Here is a 27592-nt window from a genome sequence, read left to right on the forward strand (position 1 = left end):
CTGGAGTGCGCTGCTAGCCGGCCGATTGGTCCGGCTTCAGTGGCTCTTGGAGATGACGTCATCTCTAAGCGTCCACTTTCACGCCGGAAAAGCCGGGTCTATGCAGACCCGACTCCGGTGCGAGCGGCGCCGACTCGGGAATATCCCGAGTCGGCGCCAGCAAAATTCCGGGTCTGATCCGGATAGGAACTTTGGGCCTGATTCAGAGCCGCTCGTAAGCGGCCGCTCGTTCGCTCCGAGCGATGTTCACACATCTGCGCATGCGTATTGGTCGTAATGCGCATGCGCCAACCAGTCAGTGCGGTCGGAAATCGAGCGCTCGCAAAATAGCGAGTGCCTGCTAATTTGAGTGACAGGATGAGGCGTTTGTGGGTGGTAACAGGGGAAGGTGCTTGAAAACGGGGAGTGGAGATCCGAACGCAGGCGTGCCAAACGGTCAAAACGGGCGTTTTAAGGGTGTGCATAATTAACAAAGCAGCGTCATCGACCACGTCACTTGGTTGTTTCTTAGCCTGAACTGTTCGCATGATTGCGGTAGGAAAATCCAACCACAAGCACTGCGAGCAGTTCAGACGCCTTTCGATGTACTCGATTAATCAAATAAATAGCAGAGATGACGTAGGATGCGAGCGCCCAGGGGGCGTCTTTACAAAATAGCGAGCGCATGTTTCGTTCGCTCGCTCAGACATAGAGGCGTCAACAGACCGCAAAGAGCGAGCGCTCGATTTAAATAGCCGGCCCCTTTTTCTGAACGAGTGTCCGCAAATAGCGTCCGGCTCTGAATCAGGCCCTTTGTTCCAAGTCCGGGTCAGACCCGGAATTTAGGTGGAAAAGGGGTATTAGTGTCAATATTTTGGTTAAGAGACACATAACCAATTAAGTGTCTAGCACGTATTAATATTAAATAAATAAATTTTCGCCATTTTGGATGTATTAGAGATATGGACGAGTTATAGTATAAATACTCCCCAGAGAGGGAGGGGGGAGCACTTGGAGAACACAGGAGACAGCACACAACGAGGGGTCTGAGGGTGCCGTTGCCGTATGTATGTATGAGGCTGCTGACTGCTATGCTGCTCCACTGGGTGTCACAAATTTATTTTGCAAGTATTTCCTACTGCTGCTAATATAACCTAAGTGTTATTTGTTGTAACTCTGCATTGGCAAAAGTACATGTATAATTACGCTGTGTCTAAATAAAAGCATTGTCATTTATTTTAGAATCTGTATTGGTATGAATTATTTCATTTCTTCTTATAAAACGTAAGGTTTATAAATAAATCTAGAACACATCGCTTTTTCAACGCACAGAGGAATCCGTTGCAGAATGAGTGACAGGCTGGCAGCGTTTAGGGATGGTAACGGGGAGTGGTCAGAAAAACGCATGGTTGTTACATGAGCGTGCATACATTAGCCACTGCAAGTGCATACGCAGCTCTGTGTGTCAGAAGACTGTGGCAGGGTAAGATGGCCACCGATGTACATCGATGTTACCGATATTTACACAGGTTTTCGCCATCGCACGCAGGTAAGAAGGCAGTAGTGGGCGTCTTTATGCACCTGTGATCTTTGCTAACATTAGCATATGTTTGCAGCTGCGTTGTGTACGAAATCGCAGCTGCGATTGCATTAGCGTCCGTCTCTGAATCAGGCACTCAGCACCACTGGCAGTGAGCTGAAGGTGGGGCTGTTCAATGTGCTGCTGCTGATTGGCTGTCCAGAGTGTCCTTCAGACTGTCAGCCACCGCCCCTGGCAGCATGCACGAACGCAGCAGTGTGTGTAAACTGTGTATTGAAATGTCAGCATCGCACACACAGTAACTGCAGCTGCCAGCATCACACACACAGTAACTGCAGCTGCCAGCATCGCACACACAGTAACTGCAGCTGCCAGCATCGCACACACAGTAACTGCAGCTGCCAGCATCGCACACACAGTAACTGCAGCTGCCAGCATCGCACACACAGTAACTGCAGCTGCCAGCATCGCACACACAGTAACTGCAGCTGCCAGCATCGCACACACAGTAACTGCAGCTGCCAGCATCGCACACACAGTAACTGCAGCTGCCAGCATCGCACACACAGTAACTGCAGCTCCCAGCATCGCACACACAGTAACTGCAGCTACCAGCATCGCACACACAGTAACTGCAGCTGCCAGCATCGCACACACAGTAACTGCAGCTGCCAGCATCGCACACACAGTAACTGCAGCTGCCAGCATCGCACACACAGTAACTGCAGCTGCCAGCATCGCACACACAGTAACTGCAGCTGCCAGCATCGCACACACAGTAACTGCAGCTGCCAGCATCGCACACACAGTAACTGCAGCTGCCAGCATCGCACACACAGTAACTGCAGCTACCAGCATCGCACACACAGTAACTGCAGCTACCAGCATCGCACACACAGTAACTGCAGCTGCCAGCATCGCACACACAGTAACTGCAGCTGCCAGAATCGCACACACAGTAACTGCAGCTGCCAGCAGCCACACACAGTAACTGCAGCTACCAGCATCACACACACAGTAACTGCAGCTGCCAGCATCACACACACAGTAACTGCAGCTGCCAGCATCACACACACAGAAACTGCAGCTGCCAGCATCGCACACACAGTAACTGCAGCTACCAGCATCGCACACACAGTAACTGCAGCTGCCAGCATCGCACACACAGTAACAGCAGCTGCCAGCATCGCACACACAGTAACTGCAGCTGCCAGGATCGCACACACAGAAACTGCAGCTGCCAGGATCGCACACACAGTAACTGCAGCTGCCAGCATCGCACACACAGTAACTGCAGCTGCCAGCATCGCACACACAGTAACTGCAGCTGCCAGCATCGCACACACAGAAACTGCAGCTGCCAGGATCACACACACAGTAACTGCAGCTGCCAGGATCGCACACACAGTAACTGCAGCTGCCAGCATCCCACACACAGTAACTGCAGCTGCCAGCATCGCACACACAGTAACTGCAGCTGCCAGCATCGCACACACAGTAACTGCAGCTGCCAGCATCGCACACACAGTAACTGCAGCTGCCAGCATCGCACACACAGTAACTGCAGCTGCCAGCATCGCACACACAGTAACTGCAGCTGCCAGCATCGCACACACAGTAACTGCAGCTGCCAGCATCGCACACACAGTAACTGCAGCTGCCAGCATCGCACACACAGTAACTGCAGCTGCCAGCATCGCACACACAGTAACTGCAGCTGCCAGCATCGCACACACAGTAACTGCAGCTGCCAGCATCGCACACACAGTAACTGCAGCTGCCAGCATCGCACACACAGTAACTGCAGCTGCCAGCATCGCACACACAGTAACTGCAGCTGCCAGCATCGCACACAGTAACTGCAGTTGCCAGCATCGCACACAAAGTAACTGCAGCTGCCAGCATCGCACACACATAGTAACTGCAGCTACCAGCAGCCACACACAGTAACTGCAGCTACCAGCATCACACACACAGTAACTGCAGCTGCCAGCATCACACACACAGTAACTGCAGCTGCCAGCATCGCACACACAGTAACTGCAGCTGCCAGCATCGCACACAGTAACTGCAGCTGCCAGCATCGCACACAAAGTAACTGCAGCTGCCAGCATCGCACACACATAGTAACTGCAGCTGCCAGCAGCCACACACAGTAACTGCAGCTACCAGCATCACACACACAGTAACTGCAGCTGCCAGCATCGCACACACAGTAACTGCAGCTGCCAGCATCGCACACACAGTAACTGCAGCTGCCAGCATCGCACACACAGTAACTGCAGCTGCCAGCATCGCACACACAGTAACTGCAGCTGCCAGCATCGCACACACAGTAACTGCAGCTGCCAGCATCGCACACACAGTAACTGCAGCTGCCAGCATCGCACACACAGTAACTGCAGCTGCCAGCATCGCACACACAGTAACTGCAGCTGCCAGCATCGCACACAGTAACTGCAGCTGCCAGCATCGCACACAAAGTAACTGCAGCTGCCAGCATCGCACACACATAGTAACTGCAGCTGCCAGCAGCCACACACAGTAACTGCAGCTACCAGCATCACACACACAGTAACTGCAGCTGCCAGCATCACACACACAGTAACTGCAGCTGCCAGCATCGCACACACAGTAACTGCAGCTGCCAGCATCGCACACACAGTAACTGCAGCTGCCAGCATCGCACACACAGTAACTGCAGCTGCCAGCATCGCACACACAGTAACTGCAGCTGCCAGCATCGCACACACAGTAACTGCAGCTGCCAGCATCGCACACACAGTAACTGCAGCTACCAGCATCGCACACACAGTAACTGCAGCTACCAGCATCGCACACACAGTAACTGCAGCTGCCAGAATCGCACACACAGTAACTGCAGCTGCCAGCAGCCACACACAGTAACTGCAGCTACCAGCATCACACACACAGTAACTGCAGCTGCCAGCATCACACACACAGTAACTGCAGCTGCCAGCATCACACACACAGAAACTGCAGCTGCCAGGATCACACACACACAGTAACTGCAGCTGCCAGCATCACACACACAGTAACTGCAGCTGCCAGCATCACACACACAGTAACTGCAGCTACCAGCATCGCACACACAGTAACTGCAGCTGCCAGCATCGCACACACAGTAACTGCAGCTGCCAGCATCGCACACACAGTAACTGCAGCTACCAACATCGCACACACAGTAACTGCAGCTGCCAGCATCGCACACACAGTAACAGCAGCTGCCAGCATCGCACACACAGTAACTGCAGCTGCCAGCATCGCACACACAGAAACTGCAGCTGCCAGGATCACACACACAGTAACTGCAGCTGCCAGCATCACACACACAGTAACTGCAGCTACCAGCATCACACACACAGTAACTGCAGCTGCCAGCATCACACACACAGAAACTGCAGCTACCAGCATCACACACAGAAACTGCAGCTGCCAGGATCACACACACAGTAACTGCAGCTACCAGCATCACACACACAGTAACTGCAGCTACCAGCATCGCACACACAGTAACTGCAGCTGCCAGGATCACACACACAGTAACTGCAGCTGCCAGCATCGCACACACAGTAACTGCAGCTACCAGCATCGCACACACAGTAACTGCAGCTACCAGCATCACACACACAGTAACTGCAGCTACCAGCATCACACACACAGTAACTGCAGCTACCAACATCGCACACACAGTAACTGCAGCTGCCAGCATCGCACACACAGTAACTGCAGCTGCCAGCATCGCACACACAGTAACAGCAGCTACCAGCATCACACACACAGTAACTGCAGCTACCAGCATCACACACACAGTAACTGCAGCTACCAGCATCACACACACAGTAACTGCAGCTGCCAACATCGCACACACAGTAACTGCAGCTGCCAGCATCGCACACACAGTAACAGCAGCTACCAGCATCGCACACACAGTAACAGCCACACGTTATAAAAAACAAAACAAACAAACAAAAAAAACCATTGGAAGAAATCTGGAAGCAGTGGGGCAGAAACCTAGCGATGTTGAGGAAACATTGGATCCTCACCATTGCAGGGTTAAACATCGAACATTGGCCAGATGGTTCCAATGAAGCATCAAATGATTCCCATCCCTAACTCCGATGCCGGCAGCTGGGTGGTAATAAAAATCAGGGCCACATTATTTAGCTGTATCAGGCCCGTTTGCCGTCGGTTGTAAGCTTCCCCAGTGCCTGAGGGGTAATGGCTGCGTCTGGGGGGTGTGCGGAGCCCCGGACCCTGACTGCAGCCTCTCAGCAGCGCGGCCCCGTGATTGCCATTTCCCCTGCACACAGCGACTCTGCATCCGGCATTGGGGTGATATTATGTGCCCTATAGGGCTCAGGTGTAACCCCAGCAGCTGCCCGCTCCTATTTTCTGTACTGCAGGGCAGATGCCTGACCCCAGGGGAATAGTCCAGGCAGACACTAATGATAACACTGTGTTACTGGATAGAATAATACATTGTGTAACACAGGAACGAGCCTGTACTGTTACCATGTACTGTATGCTGCTGCACCATAATCCCTTCTCCCATCTAACACCTTGCAGAGATCTATTCTAGCAGCAATGGGAATAATAAGATTATAATGCTATCAGCACACATGACTGTGATCTTTTGGGGCCCATTTATTAATAATCGCATTTGCACTGCGACCTGGGTGCAATATTATTTATTAATAATCGCATTGCGGAATGCGATCATTGCGCAGGGAAGTATGAAATAGCACATGAGGAGACACGTGCAAATATTTAATTATAAACGTGCCCCATGGTCACCTACTTGTTACTAATGTGTGAGGCTCTGTACTTTAGGGCCACTACATATACTGTATTGTCTAGGTTAATAGGGGCAAATTTATCAACAAACTAGCTGAAATACCCGGCGTTGCCCAGGTTGAAATTTTCAAGTAATTACAATTTATTATGTGATATTGTCCAAATCCATCCAGTGGAAGCCCCAAAACAGGCTCCCCGGGTCAAAGTTCTGCCCGGCGCACTCCGCAGTTAGGTCCAACTGAGACCCCAACCACTCCATAAGGCATCCCAGACCAATTGCCGCCCCTCTGTGAAGTTTTCATCCAAATCCATCCAGTGGAAGACCCAGAACAGGCTCTCCAAGTCAAAGTTCTGCCCAGCATCCCTGGGTCAAAGTTCTGCCCAGCTCCCCCGATCAAAGTTCTGCCCAGCGTACACCAACGAGAGGTCCAACTGGGACCTCGACCACCAAGTATGTCTTCTAGGATCCAATGCTACCATTCTGTGAAGTTTTCATCCAAATACATCCAGTGGAAGGCTCAGAAAAGGCTCCCCGGGTCAAAGTTCTGCCCAGCGTACACCAAAGGGGACCCTAACCCCCCTAAAACCTGGCCAGGATCCAACTGGACCACCTTGTGTTGGTTTCATCCAAACCTTTGGAGGGGTGTATCTTCAAGTTATTATGTATTTATTGTGATGTTGTCCAAATCCATCCAGTGAAAGGCCCAGAACAGGCTCCTTGGGTCAAAGTTCTGCCCAACACACTCCGCCGTGAGGCCTGACTGGGACCCCAACCACTCCCTTAGGCATCCCAGACCAATTACCACCCCTCTGTGAAGTTTTCATCCAAATCCCTCTAATGGATGCCCAGAGCAGGCTCCCCGGGTCAGAGTTCTTCCCAGCGTACACCAACGGGAGGTCCGACTGGGATTTCAACCTACGATCCAATGTTACCACTCTGTGAAGTTTTCATCCAAATCCATCCAATAGAAGGCTCAAAAAAGGATCCCCGGATCCAAACAGGCTCCCTGGGTCAAAGTTATGCCCGGTGTACTCCGCCAACCAATCCATTAGGTATCCCAGACTAATTGCCACCCCTCTGTGAAGTTTTTATCCAGATTCATCCAGTGGAGGGCCCAGAACAGGCTCCCAGGGTCAAAGTTCTTTCCAGCATCCCCAGGTCAAAGTACTGCCCAACCTACACAAACAGGAGGTCCAACCAGGACCTCTACCCCCTAGTATGTCTTCTGGGATCCGATGTTACCACTCTGTGAAGTTTTTCATCCAAATCAATCCAGTGGAAGGCTCAGAGCAGGTTCCCTGGATCAAAGTTCTGCCCAGCGTACACCAACGGGAGGTCGGAACGGGACCCTAACCCCCTAAAACCTGGCCAAGATCCAACCGGACTATCTCTCATTGGTGTCATCCCAATAGGCGCAGGGGTGTCCGAATGCATAACAATCAAACAAACAGATCTATGCATTATATATATACAGTATATATATATATATAGTGGCAGGGACAGCAGAATTTCACTGGTTTAAATGTGGAACCTCAGTTGAACATCGATCCAGTCCAGGTTTTCTCTAAGGTCAGAGATGAACTGCAGCTAGGCTGATTAGTAGCACCTGTTAGCTAGCTTTAAAAATGTTGTTTGTGCACAGGGATGACCCTGACGGTGAAATAGTCGCCCAGGTTATAGGTCCGGGGATGACTAGTGTTAGGGATCCTAGACTTGTGAGCACTAAAGAACTGTATTGCTGTTTGGAAGGTTCTGTGTACCAACCTGTAACATCATGCCTATGAACACTGCACTGTCCTGTATACCTACCTGTGATGAGAAAATATATGTCTGCTGGATTTTACCTGGTCTATGTGATTCGTATTACAATATATAAATATCATACCATTTTTAACCAAGCCTTTTTAACTAAAGTGGGCCATAACAAAGATTTTCTATTTCTTGCAGAGGAAAGAACTCGAGGCTTTGCAGAAGAAACAGCTTGAGGCCCTGCAGGCATGGGCACTGAGAGGGGGGGAGCGGGTACTATTTACCCAGCTTGGGCATTCTGAGGGGCCTGGCGGGGGGCCTGGGTCCAGAGCCACCCCCTTCCCTCACAGCAGCCCTGCACACAGTGTGACAGTCTCCTATGTCTGTGGGGGGGAGCGATCACACTGATCGCACCCCCCCTGGTTTTGCGCCGAGCTGAGGGGCTCACAGCACCCCCCTCCCCAGCACGCTTTGCGTCGCTGCAGAAGTGTGTTGTTGGGGTTTTTTTGCTCAAGGGGGCGTGCCGGGTCCTTAAGATGTGCCCCCTTTTAATTAGTGTAGTGTACCATACCGCAGTACCCCTTATACACATTATGCCACACAGTAGTAGTGCATCTTATAACACAATATGCCATACAGTAGTAGTGCTCCTTATGCATTATGCCACACAGTAATGCCTCTTATACACATTATGCCACACACTGTAATGCCTCTTATAACACATTATGCCACACAGTAATGGCCCTTACGCACTAATGCCCTTTTACAAATTATGCCACACAGTAATGCCATTTACAAGTGATGCCACACAGTAATGCCCTCTAGCAATTATGCTACCCAGTATTATAACACATTATGCCACACAGTAATGCCCCTTACACAGTAATGCCCCTTACACATTATGCCACATAGTAATGTCCCTTATAACATTAAGATCCACAGTAAAGCTCCCCCTTTACCCTCTTACCTCCCCCTTGTGTCCCTCCAGCAGCCTTTCATCTCCCCCTCATGAGGAATCATGTGGATTTGGTGCCCTGCCCAGCAGGCATCCATGGAGAGACAGCGGCAGCATGCCGCCATCATTTCAAATCTGACGCTGTCCACAAGCCAATCAGGAGCCACTACTGCAGTGGCTCCTGACTCATTGCCAGCCTGCGAGCTTCAAATGGGTCACGGAGAGCACCAGAATCGAAATGACTGTGGCATTGTGCTGCTGTCTCTCCATCCATGAAGGTCTGTCGGTGCACCAGCTGTAATCTGCTGGCAGCCCGGCATCAGATCTTCTGGCAGGCGTTGCTATGGAGACAATGCCACTACCTGTAAGCAGTGCCCACACTGGCATCCGTAGTCCTGTGCTGAAACCAGATAATTTATTCCACTGACAAAACACACTATTAAGCAGCAGTGGGTGCAACTCTAAATCAGTCTCCCCAAGGGGCCTATTTATCAAGTAATTCTGCAGGATATTCCCTGATAACAGACGTTTTTGGGGGATAGCAACAAATTTTAAGGATCCACCGAATGTAGGAAGGAGGGATCTGTCGAAGTCAAATAATTGAATATGATTGCACATAATTATTATCTGACGATTTGGTCGTCTATAGTCTGATGTCGAGTAAACCACGACGCAATCCGATGCGCTAAACTGCGTATTCGCAACACACATACACTGGTGCACATAATGCACACATATATAAATGTATATATACTTATACACATGGATGCTCATTTGTATATAGTTGCTATTTCAACACACAGACGCACATATTGGATTGGCAAGGTACATAATGAATGTGAAGTATGGCGAGTACGCTACTGCATACTGTGACATATGGGTCAAACATGACCAAAGGATGTGTGAAACCCTTTCCTAATGTTGGCAGTTTTGATTTGGAGGTACAGAATACTGTTAGAGATAACATATGTTTAGTCAAAGCTCTAAAAAAAAGAGTAAAGTATAATGACTGTTTAAAGTTGTGGCAGCATGAGGGGAACACGTGGCACGGTGGTGTATGTGCGTTGCAAAGCAGCGTACTCACACTGCTAAACAGCGTGCACATGTCGCAAAACAGTGCGTTCACAACTCAAAATAGCGTACACACAGGGCACAGTAGCACGCTGAAAAACAGCGTACTCATGCCGCAAAGCAGTACGCCGCCGGGTAGCTTACCCACGCTGCAAGGTAACGTTATCACACATAAAGGAGACAGCGCAAGCGCACCTCGGCCGCCATATGCGACTGCAGGTGAAAGTACAGCCGATACCAAAAATAATAATAAAAAATCGTAATAAGTTACTTGAATCCTGATTTAAGTCCCCTCCAGGAAAATGTTTTGGTAGAAGATGATGAACCTACTGTAATTTCAGCCATTACACATGCTGTTAATATATTAGATGTTCCACAGAGAGGAAAGGCAGTGATCCAACCAGCAGGGGCAGCAGCTGTAATGGGTGAGACGGGTGGAGACCATACTAGGAGAGGTAATCCTGAACAAAGTGATGTGGTAGCTGCACATCCTGTCCGTACAATTGCAGTTCCCAATGGGAAACCGGACAAAGATGGTATAGTTCCCACAAGGAATGTAGAAATGCACTGTCCATGGACGAGAGCAGAATTACATTCAATTATGTCAGATTTTCCAGACCCTAGCAAAGAGTTAGCCAAATGCCAGAAATGTATTCAAGATTTGGGTAATGCTCACGAACCAACTAATAAGGATTGGCTAGTGGTGTTAAGGGCCTGTCTCCCATCCAATACTGATGTGCAAAAGTTTGTAAAGGATTGTGTATTGGAGGAGGATACACAGCCACAGTCTTACAACACATACCAGCAATGAAGTAATACAACAAGGTGTTTTCATTTTAATAAAGTAGGACACATACAGAGGTACTGTAAATTGAGAAATCGGGGGCCACCTAGGAAGGAAACACCCAGGTACACTCAGAGAGGGCACTCACAAGATTCAGGGAATTTCCAACGGTCACCCGCTCACATATTGACAGCCAATGCTCTGCTGGAGGATGATAGTCAGTGCTAGGGGTCAGGTCATACCTGTAGTCTACAGCCAGTCAGGTTAACTGAGAATACTAGGGAAGAACCTACAATGACAGTTGATATATCTGATACTAAACACACTTTTCTTGTAGATACAGGGGCGACCAGATCCGTGATAACTTCTCCATTTAATTTACAGGTTACCAATAAGACCATAGCAGCAGTGGGAGTAACGGGGAGGGTACAGCATTACCCTCTAACCAGATCTGCAGATGTTACTATCGGGCTGCTGCAAACCAAGCATTCCTTCTGTCAGCAGCGACTCCTACTAACCTGCTGGGAAGGGATTTGCTGTATAAAATGGGATGTGTCATATACTGTACCCCTGATGGTATATTCCTAGATTTACCGGAAAAAGTTGCGCATGAGGTACAGGACATATTGGACACACCACAAAGGTTAATGTTGCACTTTGCCATTTTAGAACAAAGTCCATCTCAGGTAAAAGAAATGTTCATACAAATACCATGTTCTCTCTGGACCAAAGATGGACAGGACACTGGATTGATGGCAATTGTATCTCCTGTAATGGTAAATTTGAAGAGTGGTAGGCAAGCTCCAAAAATCCCTCAGTACCCATTAAAGCCAGAGGTGGAGCTAGGGGTTTATCCCATAATTGAAAGGTTACTGCAACAAGGGATTTTAATTTGTACAGCTAGTCCAGCCAATAGTCCCATTTTTCCAGTGAATAAGGCTTGGGGGAGGGGCTATAGATTAGTACAGGATCTTAGGGGGGTTAACAAAGTTGTTGAGAGCCAATTCCTCGTAGCGCCCAATCCAGCTGTCATCCTCATGCAAATTCCACCGTCTGCAACCCACTTCACAGTCATTGATCTATGTTCTGCATTCTTCTCTGTTCCACTTCATCCAGACTGTCAATATTTGTTTGCATTTTCCTACAGAGGGGTACAATATACATGGACACGACTGCCCCAGGGTTTCATAGATAGCCCCAGTATTTTCTCTCAGGCTTTACCTGACTGTTTGCAATCTTTTCAACCAAGCAATGGGTCTGTCCTCATTCAATATGTAGATGATTTGTTGTGCTCTGATTCGTTTATGTCATGTTTAAATGATACTAAACTGTTGTTGCTTCATCTCTCACAAACTGGGCACAAGGTTGTAAAGGACAAATTACATCAATGCCGGACTAAGGTTAAATACTTGGGACACTGTCTAACCCAGGGGCTACGACATTTGACAACTGACAGAATGTAGGCCATACAGACCATGATACTGCGCAAAACCAACAGCAAATCTGTACCTTCTTGGGCATGTGTGGATACTGCAGAGTGTGGATCCCAGGTTTTTCTATTTTGGCATTACCATTGCAGGACTTAGTTTCATCCTCAAAACCCGACCGTGTCACACACACTGAGGAGACAGAGCAGGCTTTCCTTAACCTTAAGGATAGTCTGACAAAAGCACCTGCCCTGGGAATACCAGATTATAAAAAACCCTTTGAGTTATTTTGTATGGAAGCTGATGGCTGCGCAGCAGGTGTCCTCACACAGAAACATGGTGATGCTAGCAGACCTGTAGCATACTACAGTACACAACTAGACACTGTAGCAAGATCACTCCCAACATGTTTAAGAAGTGTAGCTGCAACTGCTCTTCTGGTAAATAAGAGTGAGGACGTAGTATTAGGGCATGATACAACTGTCTATACACCGCATGCAGTATCTGCCTTGTTGAATTCTGCCCAAACCAGACATGTCTCTTCAGATAGGTTCACGAAATGGGAACTAGCTCTAATGGCACCTGCAAATATCACCATTAAATGATGCAATACGTTAAATTCAGCAACGTACTTACCATATGTGCCTCAAGATGCACAAAGGGTGGAGGAAGGTGAGTCTCTGGTTGAAGGTGAGTTTTGCAGGTATAATGACATACATGATTGTATGGAGTATTTGAATGAAACTTTTACTGCAAGACCAGACATACGTGACACACCATTAGAAAATGTAGATTTGACGTTTTACACGGATGGGAGTTGTCACAGGCAGACTGACACAGGAGAATTATGCATAGGTTATTCTGTTGTAAATGACGAGGATGTTGTAGAAGCTGAATCACTTGGTCCACCTCACTCAGCCAGGTGGCTAAACTGGTGGCATTAAGGAGAGTGTGTGAGCTGCCAGAAGGTAAATCAGCTAATATCTACACTGACTCTAGATACGCCTTCGGGGTAGTACATGATTTTGGGGCTCTTTGGTGTCTTAGGAATTTTATGACAGCAGCAGGCACACCAGTCGCACACTCACATCACATAAAAGGACTTCTAACAGCAATTCAGCTACCAAAGGCAGTAGCTGTCATCATATGTAAAGCCCACACATGCAAAGAAGACCCTGTGTCGATGGGCAATAACAGAGCAGATGTAGCTGCCAAATGGGCAGCAGGGTTGCACATAAACTTAACAACTGATAACGTGATGGTCTTCCAGACAATAGACACGCAGAAATAATTGAAATGCAAAATTTGTGTTCCCTACAGGAAAAGGCAGTCTGGAGATCGAAGGGATGTGTTCAGGAGTCCTCCGGACTCTGGAGAGATGGACAAGGTAGGCCTTTTGCTCCCAAGGCATACTACCCAAGCCTGGCTGAGGCAGCACGGTCTGACTCACCTAGGAAAATAAGGTATGTGCAAGATGGTCAGAGCATATTGGTGTGCACCAGGCTTTTCTTCTCAAGCTGGAAAGATAGCAATGTCCTGTCTGACTTGTTTGAGGAAAAATGTCGGGAAGACAATCCCCACCAAACCATCCCACATCCCTCCGACAGACAGTCCTTTTCAGTTAATACAAATTGATTTCATTCAATTACCACCTTGCAGGAATCTCAAGTATGTATTAGTTTGTAATGATGTATTTTCTAACTGGGTAGAGGCATATCCAGCTGCCACTAATACTGCTGTTTTTACTGCTAAAAAGATTGTTCAGGAATTTGTATGCAGATACGGTATTCCTAGAATTATAGAAAGTGATAGGGGTACTCATTTCACTAGTGATATTTTCCAGAACATGTGTAAGCTTATGGGTATTAATAGTAGACTTCACACCCCCTACCGACCGCAAGTCAGCACGAAGGTGGAGAGAGTGAATGGTACTATTAAGAATAAACTGAGTAAGATCATGGCTGAAACTGGATTAGGATGGCCAGAAGCCTTACCGCTAGTCCTCCATAGCATCAGAACCACTCCTAGATCTCCTCTTAATCTGTCCCCCTTTGAGATACTGTTTGGAAGGCAACCTCATTTGATTGTAAGTCCACAGGATGATTTGAAGTGTAATAATGAGGTTACTGTGAAATATCTTATAAAAATGAGTAAACAGCTGAAACAACAGCAATAGAAATTGAAAATGTTGTCACCTGATATGCCAGAAACAAACTGTCATGATGTTGAACCTGGAGAATATGTTATGATCCAAAATTCCTTATGCTCAGGTTGTTTGACAGACCGGTGGGAAGGTCCGTATCAGGTGTTGATGACAAGTACCACATCGTTGAAGGTAGCGGAAAGAGATACCTGGGTCCATTCCACTCACTGCAGAAAGGTCAACCACCCGAAGGAGAGACAAGGCGGAGTCGAGACAGATAATGTGGACCTGTCGATTGCAAGCCTGTTCCGGGAGAGCTAGAGACTGTAGTGAAACACCTGAGCTAGAGGTGTGTGCAGACCACTATTCCAGCAATGGAGTGGTGGGCTGGGTTTGTGCTTTTGCTTCCTTCCAGAGTTCTCCTCATCCTTATTTGTTTTGGGATTTCCTGTTTCTGTGACGGAGGACAGATGACTGAGAGGGAGACCGATAGTGATGTCAATGGAGTGGGGTCGGGAGAGAGAGCGATAAAACAATCAGGGCAGTATATGGTCAAATTCAGTACAGGAATGGTTAAAAGATCTGTTAGTCATGAAACTCAGAGACGGTGTGAGGGATTATTGTCTGAGGAATACTGTATTTGTGAGTACTGTGGATCCCTAGTTAATGAGAAATGCATCCAACGATGCCAGTCCAAGAGTAATTTGTATGTGGACGGGCATCCTTTAGAGGATGGATTACCATTCCTTAGTGGGTAAGGTCTTAAACCAGACTTAATGTTGGGCGTGCTCACAAGTACCTCAAGGACATAGTAACTCGGGACTAGTGCCATACCCATTAAAGTTAGCAGAGGTACTTGAATTACATGGGGGAAGAACGGTGGACAAGAAATTTAATATATCTAGACCCCCTTGTCTTAAGCTCCACCAGTACCAAGTAGATAGATCCCCGGTATGCTTAAATTTCACAAATTTCAGAAAACCAGGAAATTGGGAGGTGACTGGGAACAATCAGACAATGGCCTTTTCACACCGAGCAGATAATGAGCCTATCGATTCTGAACTTGTACGCAGTATTATTGCAAGTGGGAGATTTTTCCGGTATCGGTACATGAGTAGTTACAACAAATTAATTGTTGGCAGAGTAGCATTAGGATACTGTACAAATGTTATACAGCCAGAAACGTGTACCTGTCAAATGAGAGAAATAGGAGCAGGATCCTTTGTTAGAATAATGTGTTCGATGATAATGATGCATTCTATTCCTTACATTCTCCCAGATAATGTTTATTTTATATGTGGAAGGAAAGAGTACAAGTGGCTCTCTCCAAGTTCTGAAGGTTTATGTTATCTTGGAAGGGTGGTACCAGAATTATGACCCTTACACATGATGAAATGATTGGTATCCATAAAATCACACCAACTCCATACATACACACACAGTATGAACATCATGACAAAAGAAATATACCTGGTGAAGAACATATAGCCACACAGTTGATTAGTGAAACAACTGGCTTCCAAATTTTGGTAGCATTAGATCCCACCAGGATCACTCGGGGAACTTTAAATTTTAGATATATCCAAGACCTGGCTAAATTAATAGACAACATCACCGAGATGAATGATGACACTTTCAGGTATACAGGTAAGGAGCTACAGGCTTACAAACAGGAATTGATACAACATAGGCTACTGTTAAACTACCTGACAGCTGTTACTGGTGGATATTGTGTGACTCTGGCCACCCAATTTGGTGTCAAATATTGCACGTACATCGCCAATAATACTGATGACCCCAAAGAGGTGATAGACCGGAAAATGGATGAAATCCTACAACTGAAGTGGGAGTTTCGAAGGACCATAATACTTCATTGTATGAGACAGAGGTAAAGGTAGAGAAATGGTTCTCATGGGTAAACCCTGTAAAGTGGTTTGCTGGTCTGGGAGAGTGGGTACAGGAGATGGTTGCTAGTGTAGGTAAGCTTCTTATACTTGTTGTCATCTTAGTAATTGGTTTATGTGTCAGATGTGTTCTTACTGTGGTAAAATGTAGAAAATGTAACACCAAGGTAAATCGTGAAAATTAGATCATGATTGTGGTGAGTGGTGATGGTATAGGTAATAAGGTTAATGAAGAACTGCATTACAATCCTGAAATTGACTGTGCCATCAGATAAATAACATGTGAATAGGCTTAGTCATGTATGATAAAATATTGTAAAATGTTCTGTTAAACATCCTAGATAATGTAGTCTCAATTCCCCCAAACTTCCTTTATATGTTCGATGTGGTCCCACATCTTACCAATGGTCCCCTATAGATCCGCTGAGTGCGTATAAAGGTTGTTTTACTCTTTCTCAAAATGCATTATTGATGGTTCAGTGACCAAATTGTGTCACACCATCTAGAACACTGAATAATAATTTATTATGCATGACTAAGTAGGTTAAGATTAGAAGGTGATAGTTTATGTTTGCGATCAAAGGGTGGACTGTCGAAGTCAAATAATTGAATATGATCGCACACAATTATTATCTGACGATCTGTTCGTCTATAGTCTGATATAGAGTAAACCACGACGCTACTTTGCGTCGTGCAATCCGATGTGCTAAACTGCGTATTTGCAACACACATACACTGCTGCACATAATGCACACACATATAAATGTATATATACTTATATACATGGATGCTCATATGTATACGCACATACTCACACATGGACGCTCATTTGTATATAGTTGCTATTTCAACACACAGACGCATATATGCGGACGCATATGTGCAAGATGGTTCCCATTCACAATAGTTAATAACCAGTGTTATTAAAGGTATTATTGACTAATAATTATGATGTAAAATGTACTTAAATGAGATCTAAGGTTTAGAGCATAGTGGACATGTCATGTTTGGTATCATACTAAATCCCAGTTTATTTGCAGACTCCCGTTCCTATCAGCAAAGGAGTCACATCTTGCGTCCGCTAGTTATGGATGATAGGGAGTTATTGCATTGAATGTTAGTATCTATATGCAGTGTTGTAGCTAGTATTAACCAGTTGTTCGGCGGGAAACTACACCAAGAGAACGTTTGAGAACTGAGACATGCCCCTGATGACACCGTATGAATCAACCAATGACCAGACAATCCAGAAGCAAGAACCAATGGAAACTTGTATACTAGTTCTCTTGTTAACATCGAACTCTGTAAGGTATATAAAGCAGTGTCCCGATCCCAGTGTTCAGACATCCTCTTTGATGATCACAGATGTCTGGATTGACAACTGTATACTGGGACCAGCGCGCATGCGTATGTATCGGCTTGTACTATTATTGATTGCTTTTTACTCTAATTGTTAATTCTTTCACCGTGTTACTTTTTCATTACATAATAACTTTTTGTGCTTTGGAACCACACAATTGGACTGGAAAGCAATTCTTTCTTAAGTGACTTGCAGCGCTAAATAGCGACTAGCGACTATTAGGAATCAATAGATCACAGCTTATAACTCCGATATCTGCTGCTGTCTCTCCATTTCTGACAGCAACCGCAGCCCCCGAGCTGTGAGATTCACCTAGCTCCAGTATGCGAAGCCCGCTTGGATAACGCAATCTCCTAATGCCATTATTTTATAGTAGCCTATGGGCTACTATTTCGCATAAATTACTTGGAGATGGTTCATCCAGAACCCTACCCAGCAATGGCTGCCACACATGCATGATCTGCTGGCCGCACATGTGCAGACCGGCCCTGGCTCCCTGTACAGAAGGGAAATGATTGCATCATCATGGCAGGGATGGGCTCCTTTCAGGGCTCCTGGCCATGCACATGAGTCTTAGTACATTTGGGAAAATAGCGGCAATAAGAAATTCAAATTATAGGGCCTGAAAAATTTGTAAATATGCTGACTGAACAATTCTGTTTTCAGAGCTGTGTTAATTATTTATAAGAAAAAAAATAAAATAATAATACCGCCTTCCACCCAAAATTCTTATTTGAATCATACATATTTAAATTAGGGATATGCAGGCTCGGTTCTACTCGGTTCCGTTCGGTTCTTTTTACCGGATCTTATTGGGTTTCAGCTGTCACGAGTTTTGGATAGCCAATAAGATTCGGTAAAAAGAACCGAACGGACCGAGTAGAACCGAGCCTGCACATCCCTAATTTAAATGCATTACTCACAAATTCTGTCCTTGAGTTATAAATTGCAAAAGGGTTGTGAAAAACCTCATTGCAATAGAAAACAAAAGTCTGACAGCATTGATATATATATATATATATATACACAGTATATATATATATATATATATATATAATTAAATATATATATAAATAAGGGATGCAGTCACCAACCCGGCGATCAGGATGACGGCGCTCAGAATACCGGCGCCAGAATACTGACAGCAGTCAGAATCATGGCTCCAGAATCTGACCACCGACATCCCAAAGGTATAAAGCGGCATACACACGTAAAGATTTTCTGTCCAACCATCCAACTAGTTGATTGGTTGGAATAAAAATCTGGTAAAGCATGGGAGTAAATGACAATCAGCGATTTGCTCCCAAACGCCGGAAAATGGACAAAGGGCCTGATTCAGACCCGCTTGCAAATTGCGGCCGCTCGCTGGCAAAAAGGGGCCAGATATTTAAATTAAGCGCTCGTACTGCGTCTCGTCACTAGCGAGCCCCGGCAATAAGCGCTCGCTAGTGTATAAAGACGCTCCCTTGCCACTCACAACACGTCATCTCCGGTTTTTGAAGGATTAATCGGTAACATCGGGAGCCATCGGAGCTGCTCGCAGCGCTTGAGGTAGTCCTTACCCTCCCACAAGTACTGCGAGCAGTTCAGGGTAAAAAACAACCAAGTGACGTGTACAATGACGCTACTTTGCTAATTATGCACACCCATTAAACTCCATTCTGACAGTTAGACACGCCTGCGTTCGCAGCACCAATCCCCCGTTCACAAACACCTTCCCCTGTTACCACCCACAAATGGCGCTATCTGTCACTCATTCCCCTGGGCAGTCTTTTCAGGGCGAGCGAGCAAAATCCGATCGCTCGTACTAATTTGCGCACACGCACTGCGACTTATACACATGCGCAGATGGACGACCATCGCTCAGAGCGAGCGAGCGCAACTTAGCGTCCGGGTCTGAATCAGGCCCAAAAAATGTTGTTTGAACAAATTGTTTAGATCAAACAATTAACAAACTTGTCTGAACGACCATTTTCATCTGTTTTCTGGCATTTAGGAGCAAATTGCTGATCATCAGTTACTCCCATACGTTACCAGATTTTCATTCCAACCAATCGTTGGATGGTTGGACAGAAAATATTTACTTGTGTATGCAGCTTTAGGGTTAGAATGAGGGGAGGTTTCGAGTTAGGGTTTAGGGTTAGGCACTAGTGGGAATGGTTAGGGTACGGGGTGGAAGGTTAGGGTTAGGCTGCTCTGGTTAGGGGTTAGGATTAAGCTACTTACGTTTAGGCATCCGAATTCTGACTGTCGGGATGCTGCTGTTTGTATTCTGACCGCCGGAATCCCGACCTCGGGATCCTGTACCCAACCCATAAATAACCTTATAACTTTGCGTACCGGTATGAAAACTTACAAACTTACAATAAATAACTCCAGATTCTCACGTTTGTGACATTTTAGTACAAGTTCCAGGTCAATACATTTTAACAAATAAATAATAATATCTTGAAACTAAAAAGTTTATCGTATCCCTTGTTACATAGTAATTCAGAAATGGTTCTCTTGATTTATGCCTTTTTAATGAATTCCAACATTATGTATTTCTAAGACAAATCTAAACCCTTTGCTGCAATTAGAATACAATTAACTCTACAAATCGGCAACCTATCCGGCCAATGCTTGTTTATAAAGAATTCAACCTACAGTACTGATTATATTTGCATTAAAAAATAACCTGTCACTGGTAATGAATGTAAGAATCCCTTGTCCTTAGCTTTTAATATTGTTTGGTTGTGTTTTTGGAGAATTTATCTCTAGAGCCGTGTGTTTGTGTTCTGGATTATAATGCGGTAATAATGATCTTTAATTTGCTGGCTATCCCTCTGATGCTCATGAAAACACTGAAGAGCTTACAATGGAATGCCATGCATCACTTATTTTTATAAATCCAATTATATTCTTTTCGAATTGATTATGAGGCAAGAAAGCAAATTTAATAGAAAGACAATTGCTTTTTATGTATCGATCTCTCTAAAGGCAATCAGACATATCTTACATGATGATGCTGGAACAAAACCACTAACGAATTCTTGAAAGGCAAAAATCACATTATATAATATCTAGTATTAATTACATTTTTCTTATTTAAAGGGGAATTGTAAAAATTGCAATGATAAAAAATTGTGGAACAAAGCTGTTTTTTTCTTTGCTTAGCAATGTTAAGTAGAATTGTTTCCCATTATACATTCAGGGGTGCCGAGACGTGGGGGGGATGGACGACTAATTACCCGGGCTTGTTGGAGGGAACCGCAGGGACCCAGGGCCGACACCAGCGCCCCAACCTTTTACCTGTTAGCAGCGCAGCTCCTCTCTACTGCCTGTAGGGAGGAACGATCACACTGATCGCACCCCCCCTTGTATTTGCGCCAGGATAGGGGGTCTCACAGTACCCCCCTCCCTAGCGTGCAGCACCGCTTCATGGTGCTGCAATTTTTTTCTAAGGGGGGCGTGGCTACGCCTCTCCTGCGATTGGGCCAAGTCTCCCTTCCTCCGGGGGGGGGGCTCTCTACAGCCCTGTATACATGTACCAGATTTTCAGAGATATACTATAAACTAGTGCCAGCGTCAGGAATGGTGGAACAAGGCCCTAAAACATAGGTCCGGAGAGGAGATGCTGCTGTCCACTTCGTGGGCGGGGCTGGGCACTTTACGTCATTGACGCGATTTGTGTCATTTTAGCCCTGCCCTATCTGTACAGACCAGCGATTCCCAGTATCTCCCCTTCCTGTCCACTTCACTAGGAAGTAGGCGAGACGCCAGAGTTCCACCCAGTCTTCTGGGGATCCAGGGTGTCTCCCGCACCTTCTAGGAGTGTAGGTAAGTATGCCCTGGAAGATGATGAGAGCAAGCTTACTCTCTTTAGGTGGGAGCACATGGCCAGCGAGTGTCTCATGCACTAGCAATACTGGGCTGTGATAAGGGAGAGGGGCTGGGGGCAGCCATGCACCTTGGAAACACTAGTCGTGTTCCTTTCAGAATTTCCCAGCGGAGAGGAAAGAAAATTATATTTAGCCCCCCAGGGCCTGAAAAAGTCTAGAACAGCACTGTTTTATGCTAACGTTTATCTATAAGCAGTGGGATCAAAACAGCAGGGGTGGGGAACCTTTTTTCTCCCAAGGGCCATTTTGATATATATAACATTATTTGCAGGCTGATACTGGCCGCGCCCCTCCATATGACGTCACATGGGGACGGGGCCACAATCGCCAGTGATAACAGCAATGCCCGGAGCATCCTGAGGATGCTCCGGGGAGCTGTAAGGGCAGCGGTGTGACCGTCTGAAACATCCTAAGGACGCTCCCGGCTGCACTGTTGCATATATTCTGGTTGCAGGGTGCCATTTTAGGTACCCTGCTAGCCAGATGAGGCAGAAAAAAGCTCAGAGGGCCAGACCAAATGATTCCGGGGGCCTTATATAGCCTGACCTACAGGCTGTACTGTATAATTTTGCTTTCGGTTATGCTCCTCAGTGTAGTATACAGTAGTTTACTGGGTTGGCATGTACAGAACTATTCATTGTACATAAATGTAAGATGTCCCCCTAACCCTGTCATGAAATCAGGGCTGTTAAGACAGCCACGGGGCCCAGGTACTGGAGGGTGCATGGCGAAATGTGGGAAGCATGGCCAAGCCCCCTCCAGGAACAAACTATAGAAAGTACTTTCTGAGGCCGAGCGCGGCAAAGGGGGACATTTGCCCAGGCCCCTACCGTGCAGCTTTCCAAAGTAGCCGGAGGGTTTCATTGTCAGGGCCAGAATCTGTTATGGTCAGTTCCTAGACTAAAGTGCGGTTTTATAGAAATGGAGGTGTTGCCCATAGCAACCAATCAGATTCTACTTATCATTTAGCTAGCACCTTCTAGAAGGTAATATCTAGAATCTGATTAGTTGGTAAGGGCAACAACTCTACTTCTAAAAACTCACATTTTAGTAAATAGAGACCCATGTAATCATTAGTGGGTTTCTCCCGGTAGCCATATATGGAATAGCAGAACCAGCCATTCAATATAAGGTATTACTATCAAAACCTTGCTGATGTGGATATAATAGTCAGTGCCATTGTAGTTACTGACAGATCCAGTTTGCATTGGATCCAATACAAAAAGTATTGGAGACCTATTTTTGTCTCAGCTGATATAAAAAAAGCATTCAGTACCCCTATTCTGCAGTTATTACACCCATGACAAATGCTATCATGGGCAACAGATGACCCTTGGGTTGCATGTGGCCCGTCAAGTCTTCACTTGCAGCCTCAAGCTCTTCCTGCTTTGTTGTCAAATATGTTTGTTATATCTTGTTAAGCTTGTTTAAAAGGCCCGCTGATATATTATTACAGATAAAGTAGGTATCTCTGATTGATTAAAGGTATAAATTTAACATACAGTAGAGATTGAAAGTAATGTGCAGCCTTTGAGTGTTAAAGGACAGCCCAATGTGGCCCCAGAAGTGTATCAGGTTACTATTACTATTATGGTCCTAGACCTGGATTGAAAGTAAACATTCTTGCACAACTTACAGAAAAAACAGATTTTTGTAAGACAGTACTGATTTCCAGACTCAAAGGGGTGGGACCCCCTTAAAATGGGTGGAGCTTGTACAGACGAGGAACACGTTTTCTTTGTCCCAATTTTTAATTCGGGAATGGTGTCAGGTATCTACAGCCATGGCCAAAAGTTTTGATAATGATGACACAAGTATTGGTTTTCACAGAGTTTGCTGCTTCATTGTTTTTAGACCTTTTTGTCAGATGTTACTATGGTATACTGAAGTAAAATTACAAGCATTTCATAAGTGTGAAAGGCTTTTATTGACCATTACATTAAGTTTATGCAAAGAGTCAATATTTGCAGTGTTGACCCTTCTTTTTCAAGACCTCTGCAATTCGCCCTGGCATGCTGTCAATCAACTTCTGGGCCACATACTGACTGATGGCCGCCCATTCTTGCCTAATCAATGCTTGGAGTTTGTCCGAATTTGTGGGTTTTTGTTTTTCCACCCGCCTCTTGAGGATTGACCACGAGTTCTCAATGGGATTAAGGTCCGGGGAGTTTCATGTGAAAGCAACACATCTCATATATACAATCAACGCATCTTTAAAATGTATTTAAGCATGTTCTCCAATGGTGCTAAAGTGTCTAACAATGGTTAAATGGGGGGGGGGGGGGGGGAATTATGATGTACATTGTCTTGTCTGTCACTTTAAAGACATTCTTAAACGCTGGTTTATGAATCGATCACTACCTACCATCAGCAGAGGTAACATTTGCAAAATAGCAATGAGAAAGTGATGGTCTTGTAATTGAATTTCTGAGACAGCGACTGAGTACAACATCTGGCAGGTCATGTGACCTGCTGGCTCATTAAACTGTGCCTTTCAGCCCCTCCCAGCAATTATTTACAGTGCTTCAGTGTTTTGTTCATGATAGCACTGCACAGTACAAGATAAGAGCCCCTGATGAAGAGTGTGTAAAATAAAATAGAAATCAGCTCCTTCAAATCGATTCTAAGGTTTTCCAATTTTCTCAGCCAGCCTCGGTGAGAGCTGTGAAATTGCCCAGAGATTTACAAAAAAATGAAAGTTAAGATAAGAGTGACTCCCACTGTAAAGCACATAATAACCAATGTATATGTCATATATATTAGATTCTTCATATGAAAAGAGCTCTTTTTTTTTTTCCAGCCTCTCGGATGCACTTTAGCAGAAAAACACTTTTTTTTTGGGTGCACTTCGACCAATGTAATAAAAATATTCCTGCACATAATACGTGACATTGCCACCCGGCAGATGACACACCGACAACATCATGCTGGTTAAAAGGGGGCTTTTTATTGCTCGTGTCACAAATAACACAGTGGATTTTTGCCAAGATGGCACCAGATGACCCTCGCTCTAGCTAGACACAGTTCAGATGCTTAGTCCCCAGCCAACTAGCTGACATTGGTTGCCCTGCCCACAAGAACAAAACAGTGCTTTATCCACCATCCCAGAATGACAAGCCAATCACAGAAAACAACAAATCAATTACACCCATGCGGTGCACCTTTGTGTTTGTGAGCGGCAATCAGGGTATTCTCTTGGGGTCTTTTGACCACTGCGGTCGAGCAGGGGTGCCAGCCCATAGAGGGCGCACCCATCCCAACCATCCTGATTTCAGTGGGACAGTCCCGTTTTTCAGGCACTGTTCCACCCTCGGGCCGAAGTGTCCCGCGGGTGGTCAGAAGATTGGGGACCCCCATCGCCGCAGCTCTGCTGTGGTGCTGGACTCCGGAGAAGCTGAATGGATGCCACGCGCATGCGCGCAGCATCCATTCAGTGCAGGGAAAGGGCTGGGGGCAGCCAGGCTACTAACGCAGTGCTGGGCTCACCCCCAGCCTGACATTAAACTGGAGGCGTGCCATATGGGCACACTCCAAATAAGGTAATTTAGGGGGTGTGGCCAATGGCAATTAAGCCACACCCCCTATTCAGGGATAAGGAGCAACCCCTTCCTATTTTGCACAGGGCCCCTTTCCTCCTGGAGCTGACCCTGGCTGCAAGAGAACCCCAGAGGGAATGTAGCCCTTTCTGCAGCTTGTTCCTGCAGACTTATCTGTTGGAAAGCAAAGCTGTGTAACAAATACGCCTCTTTATCACATAGCCATTCCCTTAACGTTGCCAACCTTGTCGACGCAGACACCGTGGAGAGCACATATCGGCGAGAAAGGGCATCTTCATGTTTATGCAGACTCCCTGGCCTATGTCTCACTGTGAAATGGTAGATCTGGGGCTTTTTAATTTCCTATCTCACAGCTCTACGACTAGCTTCAGAAATGCGATATGGTCTTATTCTCACCACTACCCCTGGAGGTGTAATGATATTGTATTCTACAAGGGTGGTACATCCAGATACCTCAGAAAACACAGCAAGGTTCCTCTAAACCATTTCTTAGGTCTATCGTCTCCGCTTTGATGACCGATTGTCCCTTATGGGAACTTTGGTTTCCTGCAACAAGGGAATGGGAACTAGCAAGGTTTGGCATTGTACAACATCTCCAAAGTAATATACGCTCCCAGGTTTTGTCTTCTCCCAAGTGTCCCTCACACAAATGTGTGTGTGGAGCTTTAATAAAGTGGTAGATGGATTTGTGGCACCAACAACTTTTCTACAGTTTTATCTTGAACTCTTGCAAATCATTTTTCAACATATAATACGCAATACCTTCTGCAGGCCTTTCGGCCTTCTCTACCCCATTTATCTCAATTAAATTTTAATAGACATTCGCTAAGGTAGCATCTACAAGCTGGTCTCAGCCAAGGTCTCTCAATGGAAATAAGTTAGTAACCTTGACCAATCTGAGTCCTCATTGGGAGTTGTGGCACCTTCACCCAAGGTCTTGCCAACAAATTATGGCAGAAACCGGTTCTGCATTGGAAATTGTGCAGCTTGCCTTCGCCTTTTCCCCATCCATTTAGCTAGCAGAGGATTATTCACCCAAACAGTACTCTAGTTTAGGTTTTGGGGTAAAGCATGATATGTTGGTTTTGTGTGCACCAGCGAGCAAGCCATAGGTTCAACTAACAAGTGCCTGCAAATGTCCAGGCTTTCTGCACACATAGCATTTTGGACCCACAGTAGTTTTGGCTGCAATTTTTTCAAGCAAACTTCCCTTACCAATGCCCAGTTCTCATTTCCGTATACCAGATATTGAGTAGGGCCCAAACTTTGGAGCGGGCAATGGAGGTTTGGACATACAGTAAGCTGCAAGACACCGAATCTCTTTCTATTACAGTGCCCTATTCTTCATACATCTGAGGAACCACCTGTGGCGCCCACCTTTGGAGATCTCTATCCATACCTTGGATACTATGATCAATAGCCAGATTTTCGATTATTCTGACAGTAGTGTTTCCTGTCTGTAACTACTTTTTAAGAGCTTTACAAAGTTAAGCAGGCTGAGCATGAACTGGTACATCTTTGGACAGTCTTCAGTTACGGGGTGCCCGATTTCTGCTTTAAACTTTAGGTACCTATCTATCCAGAACGCATCACTGTGGCAACAGAGGTTGATTCTGGGGCCTAGTTTTGAAATGAAAGATGGAAAAGTTTTTTGCAGCAGCTTGCCTGCACTGGAGACCCCAAACCTTGTCAGGATAGTGGTTTTCAGCTGCTGATAGTTACCAGCCTGGTCCTCGTCCAGGACTATATAGGTACACTGAGCTTCCCCCAAAAGATGGGGAGATAGATGTTCAGTCCAACTCGCAGTGGACCATTTGGTTCAGGCGGCAAGATCAAACGTTACCAAATATGCTTTCACATTATCATCAGAAGTTAATTTCTGCAGCGTAGGTGTCTCCCTGTCTTGTCTCCACTGAGCAATCTCCTCGCGGACAAAATGGGTATTCTCCTCCTGTGCTGTTGTCACCTTCACCAAGGTTCTTATTACATCTTTTATTTCACCAGCAGCAAAATCTTGCTTCCCTTAAGCTGGGTATGCACTAGAAGATTTCTCGAATTGGACCGACATATCGTCCAGATTGTCTAGTGTGTATACACTATGCGCGCTCCTGCGCAGTGACATTGGGGTCGTTCTGTCGGCCATGCATGCACAGCAGATGGAGTGACCCAGCTGCGGACGCCAGGAGGGTGAACGTTGCAGGTGAATGATGTATCGGGCAGTTGAACACCAGATCATGCAGTGTGTACCAACTGCCTAAAATAGTCGTTCACAGACATACCAGGTCGGCACTGCAGTACATCTGTCAATATACATTATATATATCGGTACATCTGCATGTGTATGTGGGCGACCCAGTGACATCACAACTGGACGGGCAAAATTAAATGCCCACCCAGTTGTGATGTTTGGCAAGACAATTCAA

The sequence above is a fragment of the Taudactylus pleione genome, unplaced genomic scaffold, assembly GCF_031769625.1.
Source record: "Taudactylus pleione unplaced genomic scaffold, aTauple2 ptg000135l, whole genome shotgun sequence".
Classification (NCBI taxonomy): Eukaryota; Metazoa; Chordata; class Amphibia; order Anura; family Myobatrachidae; genus Taudactylus; species Taudactylus pleione.